The following is a 26,464-nucleotide window of genomic DNA, read 5'->3' on the forward strand; positions in this document are numbered from 1 at the left end:
TCGTGTTACGGTGGCACAAGTTTTGTCAGGTACACATTACTGGATTGGGGGGTGGCAACATTTTTTTTGGTTCACCCATAGAGGCACCAGTACCACACTGGCCAGCCTGGGGCTGGTTTTCACTATAGCAGGGGTCTGGTTGGGAATTTGTGGAGGAGCAATCTGCACAGTATTTTATTTTATTTTATTACACAGTGCACATCACAATTTGAATCCACATATGCAACTTCTGATGTATGTAGAGATTACATTGTAAGCTGTACAGTGTTCTTCAACTAGTAATGATTATAAGAATACCAAATTGGTGGATTGTATTAGCAAATTATATATTTCCGTTATTACTCGTGTAGATCCAGCTGCTTTGTGTTTATATTTTATTTTTACTTTTTTCCCCACATCTTTGAATTTTCATCCCCTGTACTGAAAAGATTTCCCTTAAAAATTTCCCTAAACTAAGTATCCAAACTATGTTGCGAAAACTAGGAACTCCAACGCTCTTAAATCACTTTCCATGGTAAAGAAAATTCCAGGAAAGCCAAATATGAGCATTAGATTCTGGCGCTCGCTACATAACTCCCAACGTTCCAATTCTGGGGGATAGTCCCAAGAGCTAGGACCTTTGTCCCAACTGCTATGAAGGTTGGGGGGGGGGAATATCCCGCTCACAACTGCTTAGTGCAGTGGAGCAGCAGTAAGCAGGTGCCACTCGCACTTGCCACTGGTGCGTCTGGCAGTGAAAGGATATTTTTTATCATCATCATTTATTTATATAGCGCCACTAATTCCACAGAGCTGTACAGAGAACTCATTCACATCAGTCCCTGCCCCATTGGAGCTTACAGTCTAAGTTTCCTAACACACACACACAGACAGACAGAGAGAGAAATTAGGGTCAATTTGATAGCAGCCAATTAACCTACCAGTATGTTTTTGGAGTGTGGGCGGAAACCGGAGCACCCGGAGGAAACCCACGCAAACACAGGGAGAACATACAAACTCCGGACAGATAAGGCCATGGTCGGGGATCGAACTTATGACCTCGGCGCTGTGAGGCCGAAGTGCTAACCACTTAGCCACCGTGCTGCCCATATTTTTGGGGAGGGAAGGGGGCCCAAGGCACACACCCCCCGAGATGGCATGGCCATGCCCGCATCATTACAGCCACGCCCCCTTCATGATTCCAAAAATTGGAATGTTGGTAGACATGCTCAAAGAATTAACCTATAGAATATTAGTTAAATATAGTGTTACATATAGGGGCATTTAGAAAAGCTGCAAAACACTTATTTTTATAAAGCAGGGAGGGCAGGAAACGTCACTGCAAAAAATAGGGGCAGAACATGCCTAGAATTGGGTGGAGCTAAAATGCCGATTTAGGGGGAAAAAAAATAAATAAAAAAAAAACACCAAGAGTACCCACTACAACAAAAAAACTGGAGCCCGTCTTATACCTCCTCAGACCTAACGTAAGGTGCTATCTGAGAGACATTTATAAATTTGGACAGCTTTTAAAATGTGGGGGATTTTTGCCAATTAATTTCCTGCTGCTCTATTTTTGCACGTTTTCTGTGCAACAGTTATTATAAAATGTACAGTACAGAAGGGACACTATGCGGCTGTCAATACACAAAGTATAAGGCGTTGCTCAACACAATGAGAGATTTTCTTTTTATATTACTTTGGTGTTTCCTCACTGGCTGTGCCCTGGTGGCCCTAAAAGTACCAGGAATTAACCCTGGCCCGATTACACCGCTGCGTATCACAGAAGAAAAATTGGGAACGCATTGTTTAATCTGTTCTTATTTCTTGTTAATAATCTCCAATTCTACAATTCTGATGTAAGAACAAGTAAACAATTCTGCTACTGAGCAAAGATCATGTCAAAGTGACATCATTTTCATGCAAATGTATAAGTGAAGTCAGCCAAACACACAATTCTATCATAAAAGATTTGGCCACATACTGAATTGAATTAAATTTGTGTATTAAAAGTAAGCAGAAGTCATCAAAATGTTAAATTATTGGCAATTTTAGTTTAATGGTGTCCTGCACACTGAGATCATAGAGAAATATGATTTTGGTTGTATTAATTCATTTATTTTAAAACAAAGACTAAAAATCAAGTTTACTAAATCCCTTCCCATTAACAATTGTTTGATTTTGGGACATTGGGGGGGGATTTTATATTAATTTTATCTTAAATCAGTGAAATTGGGTAAATTCCAGCATTTCCATGCACAGAATTATTACTATTATCCTTTATCCAATTATATCACACAGCACTTTCCAGAGAATATTGAATCATTCACATCAGTCCCTGCCCCATCGGAGTTTGCATGCTACATTTTGTGACATGCAGAGACTAGGGTGCGTTTTGTAAGGCACCAGTTAACCTACCAGTACAATTTTTGGACAGAGGGAAGAATCTGGAGGAAACAAGACTTCTGCACACTTCATGGGTCCATGGTAACTGCCAAGTGATGTAAAAGGTTTTTACAAATGTAGAGGGGATGGAATGTTTCATACTAATTTGCAGTAGTAATTTGGTAGTGGCTTCACATTCATTTTAGTGCTTGTATGTTATAGGAGCTTAACTTTAATCTAGTGAACCTTCCACTAAGTTGTGTTGTCCTAATTAATAGCATACCTCTCAACTATCCAAATTTTGGCACAACATCCCAACTCGCAAGACCGCAAAAGCGCCATGTGTTTAACACAAGTAGGTGGACTTTTCCCGTTAATTTGTCTATTTGTGGGTGGAGTTTGGACAGAATGGGGGCAGGGCTTATTTTGTCCCAGTTTTGTGATGGTTGTTCTAATCCTGCTCACTTCTGCTTGTCTACATTCGTAGAATAAATTCTTTACAAGGCTTCCTAGCAAAGGATATGTTATTATTAATGCTTACTTGCAGTGCAAAATATTTAACTCTGCATGAATAATTATAATTTTTCTTTAAAAATATTTACACATATCGGCTGCCCAAGAGTTCTTTGTAAATGGCAGCCCATGAGCCCTACTCAGCCCTCAGATACGTCAACTTTTCCCTGAAGGATAATGAGACACAGTGCCCATGTACCTACACCCTTGGAACCTGGTATTAACCACCCCATCCTTGTTACCTAAATTATGGAGATCCCACCTTGGGACTCCATCATTGGCGCTGTTAGGGCTCATGACTCTATATGGTCTCCACCACAGAAGGCTTGACGCATCCCGTTGTAGTGAATTTAATGTCTCAGTGCCACTGGGTCCTCAAATGCCATTGACCTGAATCAAAGCAATGACAGGACTAAGAGGCATTTCCCACATAGGGCTCAGCTTGCGGCCTTTTTGCACCTCACGCCCTGTTGTAAGAACCCAATAACAACATGGGCCAAACTGTGCAGAGGAGAGAGTTCTCCTAAAAATGTAGAAGATGGGGAAGAAGGGGGTAGTAACTTTAAATGATTTCTGCTATAAAAAAAAAAAAAGTGGAATTAGCCTTTTGATAATTCAGAATAAATACCTAGCACAGAACTTCTAGTCATTATAATATACAAATAATACATTTAGGGTAGGTAAATGGAAAACATTACAAGGACCATGGCATCTGCAAACGTATTTAATGTTATGCCATGCACAGATGCCCCAACCAACATTTTGCATAGAGCGATACCTTCCACACTGCTCACTTACCTTCTTCTGACAGTACAAGGTCTCCTCTTCCACTTGGAATCTCCAAAAGATCGTATGGAAGCTCCAGCCTCTTGCAGAGCTAGGTGTGTCTTTAGGATCCGAGCCATGTACAGCTCTTCACATCATTATGGTCAAAGAGGAGGTCTTGTACCGTTTGTTACCCTACCCGACAGAACTAGTGGGGCCTCAATACCGTTGGCGCGCTGTTGCAAATTATGGTCTACCCCTTCACTGTCAGTGGAGAAGGGGGTTGTCATTTCGGTTATTGAAACCCCTGTTCCTACGTATCTGGCTGCTAATTAGCATTTTGTTTGTAAACAATGTAAAATATCTTTGGTTACATTACAATTTAATTTTCAAAATGTTATCTTGCTACAACAGTGTGCATACTTCTATGGCCGACACTGAGCAAATTTATATTGCATCAGTATTATTACTGTACAGTATTGTGTGTCCTGTGCAGCATAAATTGTACAGACAGAAAGCCCATAGCCTGCGTGTGCACGTGACAGACCATGTCCAGCTGTATATGAGTTTATGCTCCACTTGCAATAATTTGATTAATAATCACTCTTCTCCTAATCCTGGAATGCTGATCAGTTCATCAATATGTTATGACTCTCCAGGGTTCCGGCCCTCTCACATCCGAGAGGACATTGATTTCTATTACCCCAGGCATAATCTCCATGTAGAAACACTATCTGAATATGCCAGCTGAGCCCTCGACAGTCATAGAGGTAACTTGTGCAGTCTCTAGGATGAGATTAATTAGCACTTCTCGAAGATCACATTCTCATCACAACTGTTGGATACGTGGGCAGCTGCAGAATTGGAAATGAAAATAATTAACCCAGAGGCACAAAAGGTATATGTGAAAATCCCAGAGCTCCACTTAGGCCAGTCCAGCTTGGCGCATACAGCAGGGTCTATTAAATTACTCTGGGAGCTATATAGTTATATTTGGCCGTAGTATGAAACTGTATTATATAAGAAGATTAGGAGGGGTAAACTGAACATATTAATTATCTGTAACATTAAGTGGGAAATCGTGAATACGTTATATACAAGTAAGCTTGATTTGCACTTAAACAAAAAACAAACCATAAACACATGGACATTGTTATTCTGCACAAAAAATGAAATTTATCTTAACATGAGATGCCACGTCGCTTTCATAGCAGAGATCCAAAATCATCCACACTTTTTTAAAAATTGCACCTATTTTCTTTCTTATTTTCATGGACAGCTTAAGTGATGTGCACAACATTTTACAAATTTTTGGTCTGTGTCCAAAACATCTGCTACAGTAAAAAAGAAAGAAAGTAAAAAACAAAGTCACCTAATCGTACTTCCCACTATTACATTTGGATCGACCCTCATAATTTATAGTATAATTCTACCCACAACTGAAGATTCTGTAGAACTACAATTCGGTCCCTAAAGGTTACTTACCTGGAATTCAGCGTTCAGAATATTCTGAATGTCCATAGTCCGTAAAAAATCAGGATCGGCAGGACCCCCTCTTCTCTTCTACTGACTCCATATTTTTTCAGACAGGCAGCATTTTGTACACTAAAAACATGATCTCTGAAGGATCGTCGCAGGATAGAGGGGAGAAGAACGTCCGCAGGACACTGTGGTAACCACCGGATATCTTCAAGATCTCCAGCTAAGCATTGGGCACCGGGGTTTACTTAAGGATATTCAGTTTTGGGTATAATTATCCTATAACCTTTTCTTTTTCCTCCTAAAACACAGCTCATTGGAACATCATGTATGTATTATATAACTCCTGACATTAAAAGGACATCAGTGCTATCTTTAACTTCAAGGGGGTAAATTTATCAAGTTGCGGGTTTGAAAAAGTGGAGATGTTGCCTATAGCAACCAATCAGATTCAAGTTATCATTTATTTAGTACATTCGACAAAATGACAGCTGGAATCTGATTGGTTGCTATAGGCAACATCTCCACTTTTTTAAACCCGCAGCTTGATAAATTTACGCCAAGGTGTCACCATTTTAAAAAAATATGTTTTAATTTTTTTTGTTTTTTTATTTACATTGGCCTATTTGCACCTATTACTGTAGCAATGTGACCATCATTGCTAATTCTCAAAAATCTGCCCGTTTTGTGTGACCAAAAAAGGGTTTGCAGTCTGCGGTTATACTGGGAATGCCTCCAAATATGTGTAATGTCCACTACTCCATCTCATATTCTGCCCCGCAAAAATGAAGGCTGGCCTTTGCATATGTCTGCATGACCCATTATAATGCACCTACCTGGTATTCTTAAAGCAGATCTACCCAGGATATAACACTAACCTCACATGCCACCTTCCAACGCAAATACATGCATAATACATAAAGATGTGTGTAAATGCTGAACGATAGGGCTAAACAGTCATAGTTTTTCAAGTTCATAACCCTCCATACTGTGCAATGGAACAGTACACCAGTCGCAAGTTTCTTCCCATAGTTCCATTCATGAAATATAACTCTAATTTACTCAATTATAGGGCTGAAAACAAGAAAATAAAAGATATTAACTGTAGTTAGTGGGGATCCTTTGGGTTGGTAGAACCTTTTGTAGTGCTGCTGTCTGCGGAATTTATGTGCATTGTTGCATCAATGTGTCGCACTTATACAAAATGTACCAAAATCATTTCTTATAATTGTTTTTTTGTTTTTAACTTTACCAGGGGGACAGAAGAATGTTTGAGGGACATGACCATTGCTTGGATGCAGAGAACCCTTGAAAATGAAAGGTTTTACTTACAAATGTTATAAAAGTGCACTTTCTACTGAAACATTAATATATGGTTAGAACCAGTGGATGAAGTGGGCTGGTACACAGTGCCAAGACATACCGCTACTTCTCTTACTGCCTTCATTGTAAAACATTTACATTTTCCATACCGCCACTTCTAAATTTCCACTTCAACCGTTGGTGATGAAAGTACAAGCAGCACATTCAACAAAATACGGCTAAATCATTCTTGTTACACTTCTATCATTGTGGTCACAGAAGGGGGTCCAAGCTTGTATTTCTGATGAAAATTTTTACTCTTTACTGACCTAGTAAATTTACTGACGGTTCGTAACCCTGATCACAACTCCCCTGCCTTAACATGGTCCCCTGCAAGCAGCCATAGCCAATGTAATTACAATTCTGTTTTGTTTCCTGCAGTCCCAAAGCATAGCTTCAATGTTGAGAAATACAGTTATTTTTAGCGATCAGGTACGCAGTTGATTAAGCCAATGCAAATATAATTCTGCCGATCTCAACGTAGCCTCTCATCCATCACTCTGCTTCTAGGCACAAACATGTCCAGTCAGACACATTATTATTATTAATTTTTATTTTAGGGCGCCACTAGGTATCCGTAGCGCCGTACAGGGACAAACAAAATTACAATACAAAGGTGAGACAGCACGATACAGTAAACAAAACGCACAGTAACTCAGTGAGCTCAAAGCACAGCTAGAGGGGCGGGGGAGGGGAGAGGGGATGGTCCCACATACGGCGGAGCCCAAGAGGGCACGGATGGCAGGGGAACCCCCAGAGTGGAGAGGAGGGAGCAAGAGGGAACGGGGAGAAGAAGGTCCTAGAGGAGGAGGGCAAGGTAGCTGGAGAGCAGAGTTAAAAGTGGTAAAAAAAGGAGGAGAGATGACCCTGCTCAAAGGAGCGTACAATCTAAGGGGTGGGGTAGACAGACAGAGAGACACGAGGGAAGGAGAGAAGGAGGATAAGGGAAGGGGAGTGAAGGGGAAGAGGCAGAATATCTGGTAGGGAGTTAAGTGGGAGGCTGGAAGGCTTTAAGAAAAAGGTGGGTTTTTAGAGCCCGTTTGAAACTGGACAGATTAGGGCAGACACATGAAGGAAGGCGCGAGTGATACAGACATCTACAACAAAATATGGAAAGCCATGGCAAGTATTAACTATTTTCGGGCCCCTTTACCAGCTGGATTTAAAAATCTGCATCCGACATGTTAAAATAAAACCTATTCCATGTTTCCATACCCCTTTGTGTTAATAAGTGTGTCTGCTTGTGGTTGGGTAGTGTCGAAGGTTTATTTTGGATGCTGCCAATGCCATTTCAGTGTGTTCAAACTGTGTCGATCTACTTGAAAAAGTCCATTCATCTTTATAGGAAACCAATGCACTTATACCAGCATTTTGGCTTGCAAGTCCTGATTAGATCCTATTTTCAGACAAGAAATTCCCAGCAAGAGAAGGGTGCTATTCTAGAAGGAGCAGTAAGATGGAGGCAGGGAATTTCATTAATGCGTACTTGCCTATTCTTCTGGGAATGTCCGGTAGACTCACAAATATCGGGTAGCTTTTCTGGACCTCCGGGAAAACTCAAGGATCCTGCCCACATCCTAGTGAAATGGGCAGGACAGGGGCCTCAATGATGAAATTCGCAGCCACTTATTTTTGGTCACGTCGCATGATGAAACGATCACAGCATTTCCCCAGGGGGATGGGGTTAAAATGATGCAATTTACAAAGGAGCTCCAGAAGGGAAGTGTCTCAAAGTTGGCAAGTATGTATTAATGCAATGCAACTGCCCCTATTGTGTAGGCTAAATATTTAATTATCGCTATAATCCTTGGTAAAAATTCAGCAACAGCTGTACTAGCTTGATAGCACTCGCGTGGGACCTAATTTCATGTCCAGACATATTGCTCACATAAGAACTGCATATCAAATGCTTAACAGTCGCACCTGCAAACGCACAGTGGTTCTTCGTATCATAACATGTGGTTTGCACTTGCGTTTTTTTTATCATTGTGTTACAGAGCTAGTGGAAAAAGGACCTTAATTTACCGATAAAACAGCTGCTCAAACCCAGTGCAAATTTTTAACTGCTATCATTATTTTAAGATTAGGGTAATCTACTGCCTCTAAATTCTTGTGACACCTCCAGATTAATATTGTGAGACACAAATCTGTGCCAACACACTGGTACGTAATCCCTGATTTATGGTACAAAAACAAGTTTAAAACTGCAATATCGCTTGTTGTGCCAAGGTAAAAATATGTCAATCAATAAACCCCAAATAATTTATCTGCTGGGTGAAACTTGTCATAAAAACTTTTATGATAAACTGGCTTTATCATTGCACAAAATGTCTAAGCAATAACCTTGACAACCCATCTCTCAGCAAGAAATCCTTGGCTAGTCTCCATCCTGCACAGAACAACTGGCTTACAAAAGCACATAAAAATTTGCATTCAACAAATGTATTTGTTTTAAATACAGGGTAAGCAGTTTACAAATTAACCAATCACCTCCAGTACATGATCAGGATCTAGCAATGGTGATCTAAATCCAGGTTTCTTAAACCTGGTCCTCAAGACCCCTAACAGTGCATGTTTTTCCCTATCTCCTTGCTTTAGCACAGGTGTATTCATTACTGACTGACACATTGTAACAGATCCACAGGTGGTATAATTATTTCCCTTGTCACCTGGAAAACCTGCACTGTGAAGGGTCCTGAGGACTGGGTTAGCAAACACTGAGCTAAAGCATTAAATCCTTTTCTATAAGTAAAATGATAAAAGTAAAAAAATATATATTCTATTGCATATAATATATCTGCTGAATACTAGTTGTGCAGACAGATCAGAAAACTAGAAAGACAAATAGGAAATAATGGCTTTTCAATAATGATGTTATTCCTACAGACAATCACTGACAGTTTTCTCCTATAGTCAATGTGATTATCACTGGTAACCAATATAATAACGAGAGATCAGCTAGGGAGAGTGTGGGAGGGAAGACATCACAGTGTTCCAAATTACAGGAAAATGTTTTATCTGTAAAACTAAGGCCTGGATAATAAATGCTATACCCATCTATAATCCATTTCAATTAACAGGTTGGTCATTGTAAACATAGTTCTCACTTATAGAACATCGATTATTTTTCTTATCTAGAACTGTTCACATATCCCTGCAATAGACACAGCTCTCAGGGAGCTACAGGAAGCACAGTACTCCGCACATACCCTCCATCTATGGTAAAAACGCATGGCCGGATTGTAAATAGCACATGTATGCAGTGTATACTCTGCAGCTAAATAGAAGTGCTTCAGATTCCTCAATCCCTGGTACAGTTCTTCATATATGGCTATGTTTAGGTGTTACACCTGACTCCACATCATCATTCCCAGCGGTAGATGTTATTTTACCGGTGTTTACAATACTAAAGGAATCTAAAACAATCTAGATTCATCTGGGGTTAAAAAGTGAGCAGCAGAGAATGTTTACTCCAAATACACAGATGATTATTTTTTACAATAACTGAATTGTGTAATAAAGACTTAAACACACATTGTGTACTTAAAAGACATAAGTTTAGGTCATATACAGTTCATACAGCATTAAAGCTCTAGCACAAAAACTAGTCGTGGCAGTTTACAGGTTTTTCTGGTCAAAATAACAGAAATAACAGAGGAGGTTACTGTTGTGTAACAAGGTAGATAAGAACATTCTAAAGAGGAGCTAGACACACTACTGAAAATAACTTCAGATGTGATTTCTGCAACGATTATACCAACAACTGAAAGTTCCGATGAACATGCCGATTCATGTGTACACGCCTACATGATTTACCTTCAGATCTGTGCTCTTCTCTCATAACCATCTGCTGAAAAGATCATGACACTCTACAGATATCTGCCTACAATGCTGGTCGTGAGTGCGTACACCAGGCCCGGCGTTCCCATTAGGCAAGGTTAGGCAGTTGCCTAGGGCTCGATGCTCTGGAGGGCGCCACAGAATTAACGCAGATTTTGAAAGTGTGCCGTGGGGGGGGGGCGCGGATTTTGAAAGTGTGCCTAGGGCGCCAAGGACCCTAGCACCGGCCCTGGCGTACACACTTACACATTTGCCGACATTGTTTCATCGTTGTCCGTGATTTTTAGGAAGTCTAGAAAACCAAATCAATCACGGTACAATAGGACATGATTGCAGAATCGTACACACTGTTACAACAAACTGTTGTTTACCGCGTGATTTGCGCGATAATTGCATCAGTGTGTACCCAGCTTTAAACAGAATCATACTATCACTGCAAAGCATTTTGGGAAACTCCTCAAACAAATACTCTAGTGAAGCTCATCCACTTGCTTAATTTAGTTAGGCAAGAGATTAAGGAGAGAAATAAAGGAGGAAAAGACTGAAAGGTCCGTACCACTGACATAACTTCATTGGATGGGTATTCTTTAAAAGTGGAGTTTGCAGAAAGTGAAATAAAACTGTTAACTCCTTCCTCACCTCTTGCCAACCAGAAGGACAGCAGGGGTTCCATGTTAACAACTACCACAGTTTGGGACAACTCTCCTCAGACAGTGATGCAACATCTTGTCCTGGGACTGACAACTGGGATAGCTCAAACTGATACCATGCCATGTCAGATTCTACCACTGGCACTGGATGGGCAGAGCGGAATGTCTGTTCTGGCAGTGCCTATGTTAGCACCTGTATGTCCCCTCTTCCTGAATGAGGGTGTAGGGGGGTAGACAAGAAGTGTCACAGCACTAGAATATGGGAGTTCTCACAAACTGTGGGAGTCTTGGAACATCCACAGCTTAAAAAAAAAAAAAAAAAAAAAACTTTTTGGTGAAGCCTCTTTGTAATACTAAAGAAACCAATAAGACAAAACATAAAAACAAAAAGATTTTCTCTCTCAATTAGGCTCATAAATGCCGAACCCGCAAGTAAATTAGGCAAGGTTTCAAGTTACTCTAAATAAAAAAGAAACACAAAAGGCTACTCGATAATGTTAGTGTCATATTGGGCCTGATGCAGATTTGAATGTGTGCCCATTTGCGTAGTGTAAATTGTGTGCGCCTGAAGTGGTTTTCTAACGTAGGCGTAGTACAGTAAGGGCGTGTTCACTGATGATTATTGCGATCACCAGAAGTAGCAGACCATTAACTATTGGTCGATTGCGATTTCCCCGCTAGTTACTTTCTTCATTGATCATCCATATATTATAGGGTTTTTTGTGTGTTTGTTTAAAAGATGTATTCTTACCTGTCAATCGCATATGAGAAGGAAGGTAATATCTGCTGTATTATAGGAACCCTAATAGCAATTGCATTTTTTCCCTGTGAAAACAAACGCTTACAACTCTGCATCAGGCTTAATGTTTGTACCGATAGTAAACCGAAGGTCAAAACTGACATTATAAATTACTTTTTAAATTACCAAAACAGCTTTTGAAGATTTTTTTTTTTTAATTTCAAGATTATTTATAAAGCTATATTAAGGTTATTTTAACATCAATGTTGAGAATAAAGATTAATACAATAGTATTTTCAAGAAAAGAAACAACACCCCATTAAAAACTAAGGACCCGAGTCATTAAGGAGAGCAAAGCATAAAAAAGTAGGGGGAGGTACATTTCAAATGTGGGGACAAATTGATAGTTGAAGTAGGGCATGTCCTAGATCAGTGATGGCTAATCTGTGACACTCCAGGTGTTGTGAAACTATAAGTCCCAGCATGCTCTGCCAGCTATCAGCTAGTTATCTACTGACAAAGCATGCTGTGGCTTGTAGTTTCACAACACCTGGAGTGTCACAGGTTAGCCATCACTGTCCTAGATCAACTTTACGTTTCAGTGTAAAAATAAAGCTATCAAGTATTTGTGTGCTACATAAAAAAAACAAAAAACAGTATTTTTGTTATGTGCAAAATAATAAACTAAATTGCACCCCTAGCATTGTAACATGGCTTGTCCAGGAGCAAAGTTACTCCTTTGTGTTTGCTTTGCTCTCCTTAATGAATCAGGCCCTAAAGATTTTGGCACATTGGTACTTTTCACTCCACATTTAAAAGCAGAGCGTGTGAACGCTCCATATTGAAATCATTATAAGAGATATTTTTATAAAATAGGAGGCCAATTCTCCTCTGCTTGTATATATACACCAACATTTTACTTCATCCGCCTGCTCCACTTTTATAGAATACCCTCATTGTAGGGGTATAGAAGAGTAAAAGTTTACATTGGGAAAAATAAATGATCTAACATTTACTGTAGCAGTGAACTACATGACACTTCCATACAATTTAAAGACATAAAGAAAGAAAAATCAATAAACCCATCTTTGGGGGCTGGACGCTTGTTTCAGCAGAAGGTTGGACAGCAGTTGTATGAAAGGTTAACAGAAGTGATCCAAGTGCTTGAAAATCCATAATTAAACAGACATTTGTACTCTCTGGTGCACAGTGAGCACCTTGGTAAGCCAATCAGTGCGTGTGGCAATTGCGCCGTGAATGAAACTTTAGTTAGATATATATGGCGCCACAGAATCCGCAGCGCAGCACAATCAGCAATAAATACAGATAAGTGACAAGAGAAACAATAGAATCAGTAAAGATCAATACAAACAACTATGGAAAATGCAACTACATAAGACAAAACTAGAACAAACTAAACATTACAGAGAGGATGAGGAGATAGGAGGTAGAGAGGGTCAAACTAGCGAGAGTTAACATGAAGAGTCTTAGGGTAGTAAACGGAGATGATAGAGGTGGAGTGAAAGAGGCAGGTGGAGCGTGAGGAGGGAATTGTCTTAGGATAGGACCGGATAGGCAAGTGTGAAAAGGTGAATTTTCAGGGAGCATTTGAAACATTCAAGTCTGGTGTAGTGTACAACTGAGCGGGGCAGGCAGAGTCCTGAAGCAGGAGTGTGAGGTCATCACAGGTGATGAGGAGAGACAAAGTTCATGGGCAGAACGTAGTGGGAGTATTCCTCAGCAAGGTCGGAGATGCAGGAGGGGGAGGTCTTAAAGAAGGCTTTATAAGCGAGGGTGCGCAACTCAAATTGTATTCTGGAGGGAATGGGGAGCCAACAGAGGTTTTTGCAGAGATGCATAGCAATGGGTCTGGGGCTGAAAATTATAAAGGGTCTATTGTGAGAAGTGCCGTCCCACCGAAGGTGTGGCCATTGATGTGTGGCCAAATGGGAATGTATAAGATTTGTTATAGATAACTATTCTTTCTTCAAGTGTTCATACATCTGATCAGACTTCAAAATACAAATAATCAAACACGGTTACCTGTCAGTGGCACCAGGGCATAATCTCCATTGAAAAAGTTGGTAATTTTGTTGTAAGAAAAGGAGCTGTCCCTACGCTAATTCACACGGGCCATTCACACATGTATATTATATAGTCACATGCCCCCTGTTGTGCTAAGCACCGGTGACCTCGGTCTGTGATTGAGCCTCTGTAGGTGCAGCCCTCACCCCACTCAGCAACAGGAAGCCTCACGATTGGCTGCCTGTTTCTCTTCAACGTCGGGAACGTAACCCATGGAAACCAGGGAAGCCACCAACGGGCAGTCCACATAACCACCCCACACTGCTCATCACCCCAAACCCCCTCCTCCTCCCAGGTGCCCTCACACAAAAATGTAAAAAATAAAATAAAATTTAAATAAAAATAAATAAATTCCCATTTTGGTTGGCCTGGGCCTATTTCTGTGGAGAGGCCTGGGGCTGCAACCCCATCAGGCCCAGTGTTAATCTGGCCCTGACTCCAGAGAATAATTAAAAAACCGGTGACCTCAACAAGGCACTTTGTGGAAATAGCCATTTTGGGAGCTACACCAAAGGTGCATTATAAAGATCACATAATAACAAAGATTTCAGCCATTGTTAAATTTATGCATCCTACTTGTAGGGCTAAACTCAAAACAATTATATTATATATATTCATGTATATATTATATACATGAAGAGTGTAAAGCTATGAAAGAAAAATTTTAAGGGAAACTACCATTTTAAATATTTCGGTCAGTTACTATGAAGCAGAAATGCTCCACGGGTTCATATTTTCAGTAGTGCTCATCAACGTTTATTTGTAGGACAACACAAATTCCACAGCACTGGACAGTCATCATACAAATTATAAGCATGCAATAAACACAATAGTAAAATATGGGCGTGCAACTGCAAATATAAATCGTAACAGTACAAATAAACAGGAACAATTTAAATGGAAAATCATATCAGACATGGAATTAGAAAATGAATGAAGACATAAGAGGTACAAGGGTGGAGATGACCCTGCTCGTGGGAACTTACAATCTAGAGGGACGGGGATATAAGAGACAATAGCATCAAATGGGAAAAAGTGGAGATGACAGGAGGAGCAAGTAAAGGGAGTGATCAAGGATAAGTCATGGAGGTAGGGTGTTGTAAGCAATAGTGAAGAGATGGGTTTTGAGAGAGATTGGAGACTGGGGGAGAGTCTGTGGTTGAGCGAAGCAGGGAATTCCAAAGATGGAGAGCAGCACAAGAGAATGTATGTAGGTGGGAGTGAGAGGTGGTGAATAGAGGGAAGGAGAGGTGCAGGTCAGAGAGGTCAAGCTGGGGTGTATCTTGTATCTCTTCAAAGTTATAATTATTATGCACATACCATACAATTGAATAGATTTAACTGTAGTGATTTCTTATAGACTGCCGGCGTCTCCGTTCCGATTGTTTGCTATGTAGAATAACATTTGTAGTCTATTTGTTGTAAGTGACAGTAAAAATTAATACATCAAACTATGCAAAATAGCACTCAACTAAATGAAGTAAATGGGCATATTGTTTTGTTTAATGAAAAAAAATAAACAAAGTTCACAAACATGTTTTTGATCAGACATATTTTATCATTTACGGAAAAAAAAAAAATCTAAAAATCTAAATTTAGAATTCGGTCAACAAAGATTATCAGGAGTTTTTCCTGGAACCCCATGCCTAAGAACCACGTACACAATAAATTCTAGAGTTGAGCTATTTCTTTGGAAAGTTTGAAGTTGTTGTTTATCAGAGCTCACAGTTGCCTTAGACAGTTTACAGCACATTGGAGACACATTAAGGAGAATTAAAGCACTTACCTAAATTGTCTTAGTTTTCTAAATGCAGGTTATATAAAAGGAATGATCCATAAACCACTATAAAAAAAGAAAAAAAGAATGATGTGAAACTTAAAAGGGGGTTTCCACTTTATTCAAAAGCGTTACTAAATCCCCATTGCTTCCCAATAATAGATCCAACATTGCAGTTCTAACCCTTACAATTAGAGCCATGTTGTCTCAGAGAGAGATGAGATGCACTAAATGTTCTGGCTGTATGAGACAGCCAAAATGATGCTAAACAAAACAAAAGTGAGGTACCCACCACTAAAGTACTACTAGTGCGAAGGGGTGCGATTTATGAAGTTATTAAATAAAGATGAAAACCCCTTCAAATGCACTTATTTATACACAGTTTTATATATTAACTTTTGGCTCGAAGCAATGTTCAAAACAAATATAAAAACAGACTTGTGGTAAATAATATTCTACAACAAATAAGGAGAAATGCAGTTAGCACTAAATAACACTTTCATTAACAAATAAACTGTTTTATATTTTGAAAGTCAACATTTTGCAATAAACTAATTTACTGAAACACTCCTTAAAATGAATATATTCCAATAATATCTTATGGATTCAAAATTCTATATGAGATCTTCAGGTCTACTTATTATTATTTATTTAGAAGGCGCTACAGATTCCGTAGCGCCGGATACAGAAGAAAGGAACAAATACATGAGGTATTACATATAAGTAGCACAGACGAGTGAGTAATGTTTTTGGGGACTCACACAGAGGACAGCAAAAGACGTGACAGGAGATACGATTCAGACAGTAGTCAGAGGTGGGACAATAGGGAGAGAGGGAGGGATGGTGACCGACAGGAGGACCAACCAGGAGAAAATGTAGATGGCAGGTGAGGAAAAGGATGTGAAGGATAAGATGGTCACGAGGTAGTAGGATAGGAGGGCTTGAAAAGGCGAGTTCTGAGTGTTTGAAGGACTGAAGGTTGGGGTAGAGTCAAGTGAGGCAGGGTAGGGAGTTACAAAGATTAGGGACATAGGGTCAGTACAGCAGAACTGTTGGAGATGAGCATGGGTGGAGGTAATGAGAGGTGAATTGAAGGAGAGGTCAGAGGCATAGCGGAGTGGCCGGGTAGATATGTACCTCGAGACAAGGTCACAGATGTAAGGGGGAGAAGTGTTGGTAAGGGCTGTATAAGTGTGGGCAAGGAGCTTGAACTGAATTCTGAAATGGATAGGGAACCAATGAAGAGATTTACACAGATGAGAAGCCGAAGAGGTGCAGTGGGAGAGGAAAATAATCCTAGCCGCAGCATTCTGTATGGATTGAAGGTCAGAAATGTGAGAGTTAGTAAGCCTAATAAGAAGGAGATTTCAATAATTGAGACGAGAAATGATGAATGAATGGACCAGGATTTTGGTTGTTTCCAGAGAGAGTAAGGGACGGATTTTCCTGATGTTACAGAGGAGAAAGTGACAGAATTTGGTGAGGGACTGGATATGAGGGGTAAAGCAGAGGGTTGAATCAAGGGTGACTCCAAGGCAGGCTTGGGTGACAGGAGAAAAAGTGATATTGTCAAACAAGAGGGGGATATTGGGAGGGATAGCAAGACTGGCAGGAGGAAAGAGGATGAGCTCAGATTTGGAGATGTTGAGTTTCAGAAAGCATTGTGACATCCAGGTAGTTACAGCAGAAAGACAGCTAGATACCTGGCATAGGAAGGTGGGAGAGAGGTCAGGGGAGAAATGATAGATTTGCATGTCATCAGATTAGAGGTGATATTGGAGGCCAAATGATTGAAGGAGTTCACCGAGATAGGTAGTATAAAGAGAGAAGAGCTGAGGGCCAAGGACAGAGCATTGTGGGACTCCAAAAGAAAGGGGAAGAGGGGGGAGTAAGAGTCAGAAGCAGACACACTAAAAGAGCAAACAGAGAGGTAAGAGGCAAACCAGAAGAGAGCTGTTTTGCTAAAACCTAGGGAGTGAATGATTGACCATGTGAAAAACAGCAGAGAAGTCGAGAAAGGAGAAGTAACCTTTGGACTTTGCTGTGAGGACAGTTTCAGTTGAGTGAAGGGGACTGAAGCCAAACTGGAGAGTGTCAAAAAGAGTGGGAGGAGAGAAAGTGCATCAGACGATTGAAGACAAGTTGTTCAAGAATTTTAGAAGCAAAGAGAAGCAGTGATATGGGACGATAGTTGGAGAAAGAAGATAGGTCAAGGAAGGGTTTCTTGAGAATAGGGGAATGAAAGGCCAAGGGGAAGATACCAGTGGAGAGAGAGGATAAAGAGGTGAGCAACTTGACAATAGGCAATGGAAGAGAGGGGGAGAGGAGGAACTTGGAGGGGACAGGTTCGAGTGGGCAGGTTGTAGAGGAGGAGAGGAGAGAAGAGAGAGCTTCACATGCACAGTTATAGGAGGGTAGGAGCCAAGGGTGGCAGCGTGAGTGATAGAGGACAGGTAGGGGGGGAGGTAAGTCTGATGAGAACAGATATTGTGGATAGAGTCAAGTTTGTCTTTAAAGTAGGTGGCAAAGTCAAGAGTGGTAATAGATGAGGGGGAGGACACAGAGGATTAATGACAGAAAAGAGGCATCAGGGTTAGTTGGACAGGGAGGATATGAGGGATGTGAAATAGGTTTGTTTGGCAAGAGAGGACAGAATAGTAGGAGTAAAGGATGAATTTAAAGTGGATGAAGTCAGCAATGGATGAGGATTTGCTGCATTGGCGTTCAGTGGAGCGGGAACACTTTTGGAACAGACGGTTGGGGTTTAGATTGGTGGAGACGAAAAGGTGGCTGGGGCTGCAGTATCAAGGGCAACAGAGAGTGTGGTGTTGTAAAGAGAGACAGCAGCATTGGGATGATAGGGAATAAATGGGAGAGAGCAAATGTTGGAGGGAGGACGCAAAGATGATGGGGAAAACGCTGTTGATGGAAGGCAAAGTTTGTGTGACTTTAGGTGGGAGATGGGGGGCAGTGGGTAAAGAGAGGGTAAAGAAAAGGAGATTGTGGTCAGAAAAGGAGAAAAAAAGAATTGAAGAAGTTGGAGATGTCACAGAGATGGGAGAACACTAGGTCCAGGTAGTGACCATAACGATGGCTAGCGGAAGATGTCCACTGGGAGAGGCCATAGGAATAAGTGAGAGTTTGGAGTTTAGAGGCAGAGAGTAGGTAGGGATGTTAAAATCCCCACTGATAATAGTGGTAAGATCAGAAGAGAGGAAATTGGAAAGCAATGTGGCAAAGTTATCAAGAAATTGGGAGGAAAGGCCAGGGGGACAATAGATGACAGCAACACGAAGGTGGAGAGGGGAGAAGAGGCGGATGGATTGAACTTCAAAAGGAGGAGAAGGAGAGTTCAGGGGGAATAATGTTGACGGTGTGACCAACACCACCTCCTTGGTAGTCTACTTGACAATAGACAAACAAGTCTACATTGAGGTAAATGATCAAATATTTGTAAACCTTTCATTTAATGGTCGTTCCACAAACTTAACACCTTATTAAAAATTTGACACAAGTAACATTGCGCATAGGTAGGTTTTTATGCACAAACGTTTGCATATAAACAAACAAGTTGGATGCATGAACTTTGTTTGAGCTAGAAGTGCGTTCAACTTCCCAATCTAACCTACTTCAATTTGATAGGAGTGTCGCATCACAGCTTTATGATGCAATGGACACAGCTCTTTCCACTATTCATTCCCCACCACTTCACATAATGACGCCACTGTCACATGTAACCCTGACCTCCTACCATAGGACAGGTGCTGCTGCTGCAAAAAAAAAAAAAAAAAAGGAGTACCACCTAAAACACTGTGCGGCTGTGAACATTCCAGTAATCCAATTGGCTACAAGTTGTTTCTATCTCCGCCCATTACAAATTAGGGTGCGCACAGATAAAGGGCAGATGAAGAATGAGAACAAAAAGGTTGATGTGTTCCTGGTCAAATGCACCGTTATAAGAGTGATTTACTAACAAAATGCATACGACTCCCTGGCAACCAATCAGGAAAAAACTTGTATCAGTCGAAGTTCGATTAATGATAGTTGGTTACTGCATATTTCCAGTATAATTAAACAAGTCTCAAAGTCCATTCTGCAAGTATTTAGTAATCCAAGCAAGTCAAAAGGTATGTTTGTTTTTGTAACCTTAAAGAAGCAATCACACACAGGTTTATTTGGTTTTTAATAGCAACTTAACTACCTTTTAAGAATGCATCTCTATCAGAATTTCTTAGCTATCTTCCAACAAATCATTATCTTCTTTTCTTTCTGGAGGGGCAACATCTATGACTGCAAAACACCAACACAGGCTCTCAGAGTCTATAAGGAAGGGGGCTCTCAAAAAGAGTAAGATTTTTTTGGGATAGTGAAAGGCAGTTTTTAAATTATTTAATGGCAGGTCACGGCACTGGCACCTCCAAGGAAAGAACCACTTGGCTGCGGTAGCTATCAGAGGCACCCCCACGTTTTGGCCAAGCTGCTTAGTCCTGAGAGGCCTGGTCGTGGAGTACAAGCTAAGGTTAAAAGACTGTAGAAGGTAGAGTAGTGATGGACGAAGCCAAAGTCAAGGGATTGGAGATTTTAGATAGTGGGGGATGAAGCACATTTTGAAGATGGAGAAGGTAGAATTGTAATGTACAGTCAAACTAAACAAGTCTTCTTCAAAGCACAAGCAGAGAAATCCAAAACAAAACTTTGCTCCTACAAAGGTTTGGTAGAACTGAGGGACTTATAAAGGCTACAAACAGGTGAGATAAATGTTCTGACTGTCTTGACCTTTTCATTGAAGGGCTGACTGCAGAGTAAGGAAAGCTGTGCAGTAGTCCAGGTGAGGTGACTAGCTTGATTGCTGTTCTTAGCAGAGTGCTGATTACATGAAATGAGAGAAGGTGTTTGTATCTATTATTGTAAATAGTTTTTTGACTGCTGTCATCTGGAGCTAGTGTTGTGAATCCTCACACAGAGCGTTGTTCCAATTCATTTCAAAGGGCTTTCTGAATATATCATATATGCTGGAAAGTCCATTAAAATACATAAGCTATTGAAATAAAAGGTAGATCCAGCAATACTTTTAAAACAAATCTTCACATTTAAACAATGTAATATTGCCACAATTCAGCTGCATTAGGAATAAAATTTCTAGATATTAGAGAGTTTGGCCAAAAAATTGCTTGGATTGTTTTTTTATTTTTTTTGAGCAGACTGAACCTGCTGAACAAAATATTTAATAGATATCCCACTAAATGTCTATTCACTCGCTCCACATTAGTAGTGTACGATTCATCAGGAGAAATATCACAAAAGGATTCTTCTTTCACGATTTCAATAATGAGGTTCCATCCTCCAGCACACTCCCTAGCAACTACCTCTCAAGGTAACAGATGAACGAACTAGCACAGTGTACAATGAACACTCAAGTTCAGCAGTTTGTTTTCTGGTTAATATAACTGTTACATTGTAAGGTAGCTTCTAGGGAGCATATAATGGTCTGGCTGTGACAGATTCAAAGACAGCAGGAAAAAGCGTAACTTACTGACCCATTACAGCCAATGGTAGAAGACCTTACGAAAACACAACCTACAAAAAGTTATGATGTGCCACACTATGTCATGACTAGATACGTCAATTTAATTTGCTAGCATGCCAACACCAACTTATATGCAATAAATGCCATTACTAAATCTGCATTTAGAATGCAGCATCCATAAGTACCGATAGCAATTGTTAGCTGATGAATTTAGTACATGACTATGTAGATTTTTTTTGAGCATTTCTTGTTGAGTCCTAAAAGATAATATATTCAAACTGCATGTCTTGTTGAAAATATTCTGGTTTTGCTTTATAATGTTGCCAATTTTGTGATTTTAAACTGATCATTCATTTTACCACATCAGACCAAGCACAGAGGAGACATCCTTCCATCAATAAATATTTCAAATACTGCATCAGACTTACCTAAAATACACAAACTGAACCTTTGGGGATATACAGGCAGTTAAAGTCCAGAATCTGTATAACTTACTATATTTAATGTTACTTTCTAAATGCTAGAAGACAATAAAAACACCCATAATATACTTACATGTTTGGCTGCACCAAAGAAATAAAATGACACAGCTTTCGTCTAGGATTAGAAATGCCAATACAAAAAGCAAGTATAATTCTTAAACCTTCCAAATGGTGCACCCATAAAACCGAAGTACACATCACCCACATAACCCTAAATACTCATTTATATATCGTTACCTCCACACACGGCAAGATGTATCTATGTTCTGCTCTATCACCAGATAATTTCATTACCTGCTGTATATCAAATATGAAACCTTTATTTCCATGTTTCTCCACTGATAGGACCAATTACTAAAAAGGAGGGAGACAAATCACCAATATACTAGCACACAAAAAGTGCAGGCTTTAATAGAAGTGGTAGTCATTATACCGAATCCCTAAATGCTGACAACCCAATAATACTGCGTATAGGGTATGAATATGTTGATAGTCGCATAATTACCTATGCTAGTATGTTTACAGAGCACAGATGTATTATTTTATTCATATGTTAACAAAAACATAGGTATTTTAGATTATTGCTACTTCAGAGAGACAGGAATACACAAAGAAGCAGACAATGATTGTTGTTTACCAACATTAAAAGTGCAAATCTGCACTAAAACCAGAACAACCAATCAGCTATTTTCTTTCATTTATAGATTAAGTTAGACTATGAAAGCAAAGGTCTGATTGACTGGCATGGTTTTTGTGCAGATACGCACATTTAAACAATTATAACAAATAACTCTCACTGACATTTTAGTCTTGCTCTTTAAGAAATTGTACACAAAAATATCTCAACATGTTCGCCCATGATCAACGTAGAACTATTCTTGAAGCAGTTCTCCCCGATCTCTATAATGAATGTATTGTCATTATATATGATCCACTAGCTGAAGTACAGGGCATAGCGCTTGTTTAAATCTTCAATTTATTAAGTTATCAACGAGTTGAATGTAACGGTTAACCTTTTACAGATAATTAGCAACTTAGCAGCTCTTCCAACACATCCATAAGGTGGCTGCCCAGTGTTGTTTTTGTTTTTATATTAAATTTAATCCAAATCCAACCAGTGGAAGGTCCAGAACAGGCTCCCTGGGTCAAAGTACACCAATGGGAGGTCCAACCGGGACCTCAACCCCCTAAAATGTCCTCTGGGATCCAACGTTACCCAGTCTGTGACGTTTTCGTCCAAATCCATCCAGTGGAAGGCTCAGAACAGGCTCCCCGGGCCAACATGAGGTCCGACCGGGACCCTAACCCACCTCAAACCTGGCCAGGATCCAACTGGACCACTTCATGTTGGTTTAAACCAAATCGGTGCAGGGGTGTCCAAATGCATAACCGGACAAACAAACAAACCAATGAATTTTTATATATAAGATGCACATAACAATACTAATGGCACATTCAGAAATCAATGTGTGCCAAACCTGGTAAAATATTGATAAAATATGTTAAGAGTTTGGGAAATAAATCTGGTAAAACAACATAACAACCTTTCCAGCATACACCATGCCATTTAACACTCTACCGTAGCTTGCAGCGCTAAGGGCATCATGCAGCGTTGGACCTACTTCTGTTTTCTTAGACATCTGTACTGCGCATGCGCAACAAAAGATGCTTATCCATAGATACGTATGCAGAATTGGTGGTATCTTACACTTGTGACTCTTACTGATTGGAGAATCGGAACATGGGAGGGGAGGGTGGTTAAACAGGAGTACAGGAAGAGTTCACGTAATTGCCACTGAGGGAGACCTGCATGAGACACCTGCCAGAAGGTGTATCTGTCGCGGCAGCAACGAGACGCAATGATGAGGATGACGATCAGATGAGAGGTCTGCAGATTATCCTCTCCAGCTGATAGTACTTCATTTATTAGTGCGTCTGCTATATTATATGAAGTTGCAGCCGTCTATTGGCATTACTTAACTGATATTTCCAATTTGGACTATGGCAGAAAAGGAATTTTAAAAGGATGTTTATATTTAATGTATTTTCACTTAACTGAATTTGTATTATATTTTACATAGTAAAGTCGGCATTCACGTTCTTAATTAACACTGTTTAGACACTATTCTCTGTTGTGTATAGAACACTTTATTACATTATTATATTGTGTAAAAATAGGATAATGCGGCATTTACTACTAACATTCTCAAGTCACATCTCTACACTACATCTGCTGCTCCTGCGCTTAGCAAAGCGTTATAGAGTATCCATAATGTGTCCGACTGAGCATACGAACGCATACACGCCTTTTAATGTATGCGCCTCTTTTCCTGCAAATGTTCTGGGGGCAAATGCATCCAACATGAGCCTGTAGGTATTTACGCGATACACGGCCAACCATAATATACATCGTCCTTTCATTACATTTTGTTCCTAATTCATGCTACTTGATACTTACATTGCACTAATAAGCCACCTTATATTAAATAAGTATTTGATTAAAAGAACAAGACTTTAGGAATATAACAAATTTTTTGCCGTATACCACACATCGCTGTGTGTGGTGCAGCAAATTTACTTTCCTACTGAAGTGCATTTTTCAGAGGCCACATGGTGAATTTGCTTTCTCCTGGAATGGAAGAATGCAGAAGTCATTTTAGTTTTTAACTTGCAAAATACTCTGCAGACACAGAGGCTTGGGTACAAAGTGCGTGCAGTGAATTTGGCATTGTTTCAGGATATTGCACATATAAACTATTTGTTCTCTTGCTCATCCACAGCATTTATAATGCACTATATAATTATATATTTTTTAGAGACATATATATGTATACTGATCTAACAGAGGCTTGCATAGGTTTATATTACACCTGAACACTTCAGAAGATTATTCCATATCTCCCACTAGTTTATACATTGCAGAATTATTCTTCATCACAGGTGAGACTATCAGACACATTAACATTCCACTTTACTGAAATCCCAAATCACAACCCACCTCTGGACTGAGGGCCTGTAGAGTCGCCCAGCAGAACCAAGCTTTCAATGCTGCCATTTGCTTAGTTAAGTCTATGCAAATCCGATAAGTATAAAATTACTACCTTCAATCATTCTACACATACACAAGAACACAGGGTACGCACATATTATTTTTAAAAGTTAGTGACTTATTTTTATTTAACCACTCAAACTGAATTGCTAGAGGTTCTATGTAGAAGAAAAAAATGAAAAAGTGATATGAAACCCATATTATAGCTTTTAAGAGTTAACCAGATAGAACACATAACTATGCAATGTACAACAGGTCAAAAAATGACTGCACCTGCCCAAAGAATAGGTTTTTTTTTTGCCAGGGCCCCATGGTTCATCTCACTGCGCCGCCGTGTTATCCTGCAGAGAACGCGACCGCAGACCATTAACATTCTGCAATCTTGAAGATTGCAGCTTCTTATTGGTTCAACCACTCACAACCCCTGCGCAGTTGCTTGAAAGTGGTGAACAGACATGTCATCCCCATGGATAGCTGGGTGTGCAGCTTTAAAACAACTACCAATGCATGCTGTAACAAATGACTATAAAATAAATATATAAAAGCACTGATTACACATACAGTTACAATGCAACATTGTTTCCTTTGCAGAGGAAGACAGGAAATGTAAACACTGATTGGCACAATACTAATCAAGCACAGGGATTGTTTATATACACACACACTGAGGAATGAGGAAGGGCTGCCCTGGTGTACAGTAATTCCTCCAGCACATTTCCCCAGTATTTCCTCCTCCACAACAGCCAGTGGCACACAGAGAACTATTGCAGCTGCAGGCAGGAGTTCAATCATTCTGCTACAGCCAGACAGTGCTGGTAAGAACTCTGCACAGGCTAAGAGAGAAGGGCATGGTGCAGACCACCCAGCTGCAGGGAGCACAGCTCCTGCCTATATAAGTAATACACATCTTTTGCAGCTACCTAAGGCCTGTTCCCTACCTATTCTCCGAGTGTGTGCGCCTCCTCTGCTGCTGCCTGTAATGTGCCTGGGAGCCGTGATCCAGTCCAGGCAGGGGGGGGGTGGCCTCAGCCTCCTCTCACTTCTCCCTCTTCTTCCTATGTGGCAGCTGAGGTGACGCAATGTTTACTACATGAGGGGCTGAGCTACAAGGACACGTTGCAAATTGTGTGTCCCTGTGTGTGTACAAGATTAGAGACGCGCTGACAGCTCCAGTCTGCCAATTGACTATAATGAAAGCAAATTGAACATTTAAGTATATTTTATAAAACCTTACACTTCTGAATTACATCTTAGACACACTTATTGCTAAGATGTTTGGTCATGATTTGCATGTGGAATGACAGACGATTACTATGGAATGACAGCTGTTTTATATACTATGTCAATGCAGACATTTCAGTAAAAAGCTGCATGCGCTCATAAAAACACCCCTATCTCTCCCAAATGCACTAATCCCACACACTAAATACTTTGCATATACCCTCCCCCACACCTGCACCCCACTGCACAAGTGTCATAATGTGGAATGATAGAAGATATCTCCTGTTTTAGGCTTTTTTTAAGTGATAATTTTATTTAGCAATGCCTAAACCATGCTAAAAAAAATAGTTTCTGCTAAGGATGAGCGGGCTCGGATTCCGCTAATCCGAGCCCACCCGAACAGTGCGGATCCGACGGGATCGGGTACTTCCGGCCGCCAAAGGGATTCAAAAAGAGGCTATGACATCCAAGTCTCGCGTCGGATCTCGTGAGACTCGGATGTCATAAATGCCCCGCTCGCGGACGCCATCTTCATTCTCCCTATGGTTACAGAAGAGGGAGGTTGTTGAGATCCTGTGCTCTGTCCTGCTGATTAGTTTAGTAGTCAAGTG

At 40.3% G+C, this 26,464-nt stretch overlaps 1 protein-coding gene across 1 annotated transcript in view; it reads right to left on the reverse strand.

The window, feature by feature from the left end:
• Positions 1–25,691, reverse strand: part of TRIQK (triple QxxK/R motif containing) — a 92,560-nt gene extending 66,869 nt beyond the window's left edge. Inside the window, exons 1-2 of the mRNA XM_075213780.1 lie at positions 25,571–25,691; positions 15,584–15,640 (exon numbers count right to left, since the gene is read on the reverse strand). The gene's annotated coding sequence lies outside the window, so the exon portion shown is untranslated. The remainder of the gene's footprint in view (positions 1–15,583; positions 15,641–25,570) is intronic.
• Positions 25,692–26,464: the final 773 nt, after the last annotated feature.

This window comes from Mixophyes fleayi, chromosome 5 (genome assembly GCF_038048845.1).
Source record: "Mixophyes fleayi isolate aMixFle1 chromosome 5, aMixFle1.hap1, whole genome shotgun sequence".
Classification (NCBI taxonomy): Eukaryota; Metazoa; Chordata; class Amphibia; order Anura; family Limnodynastidae; genus Mixophyes; species Mixophyes fleayi.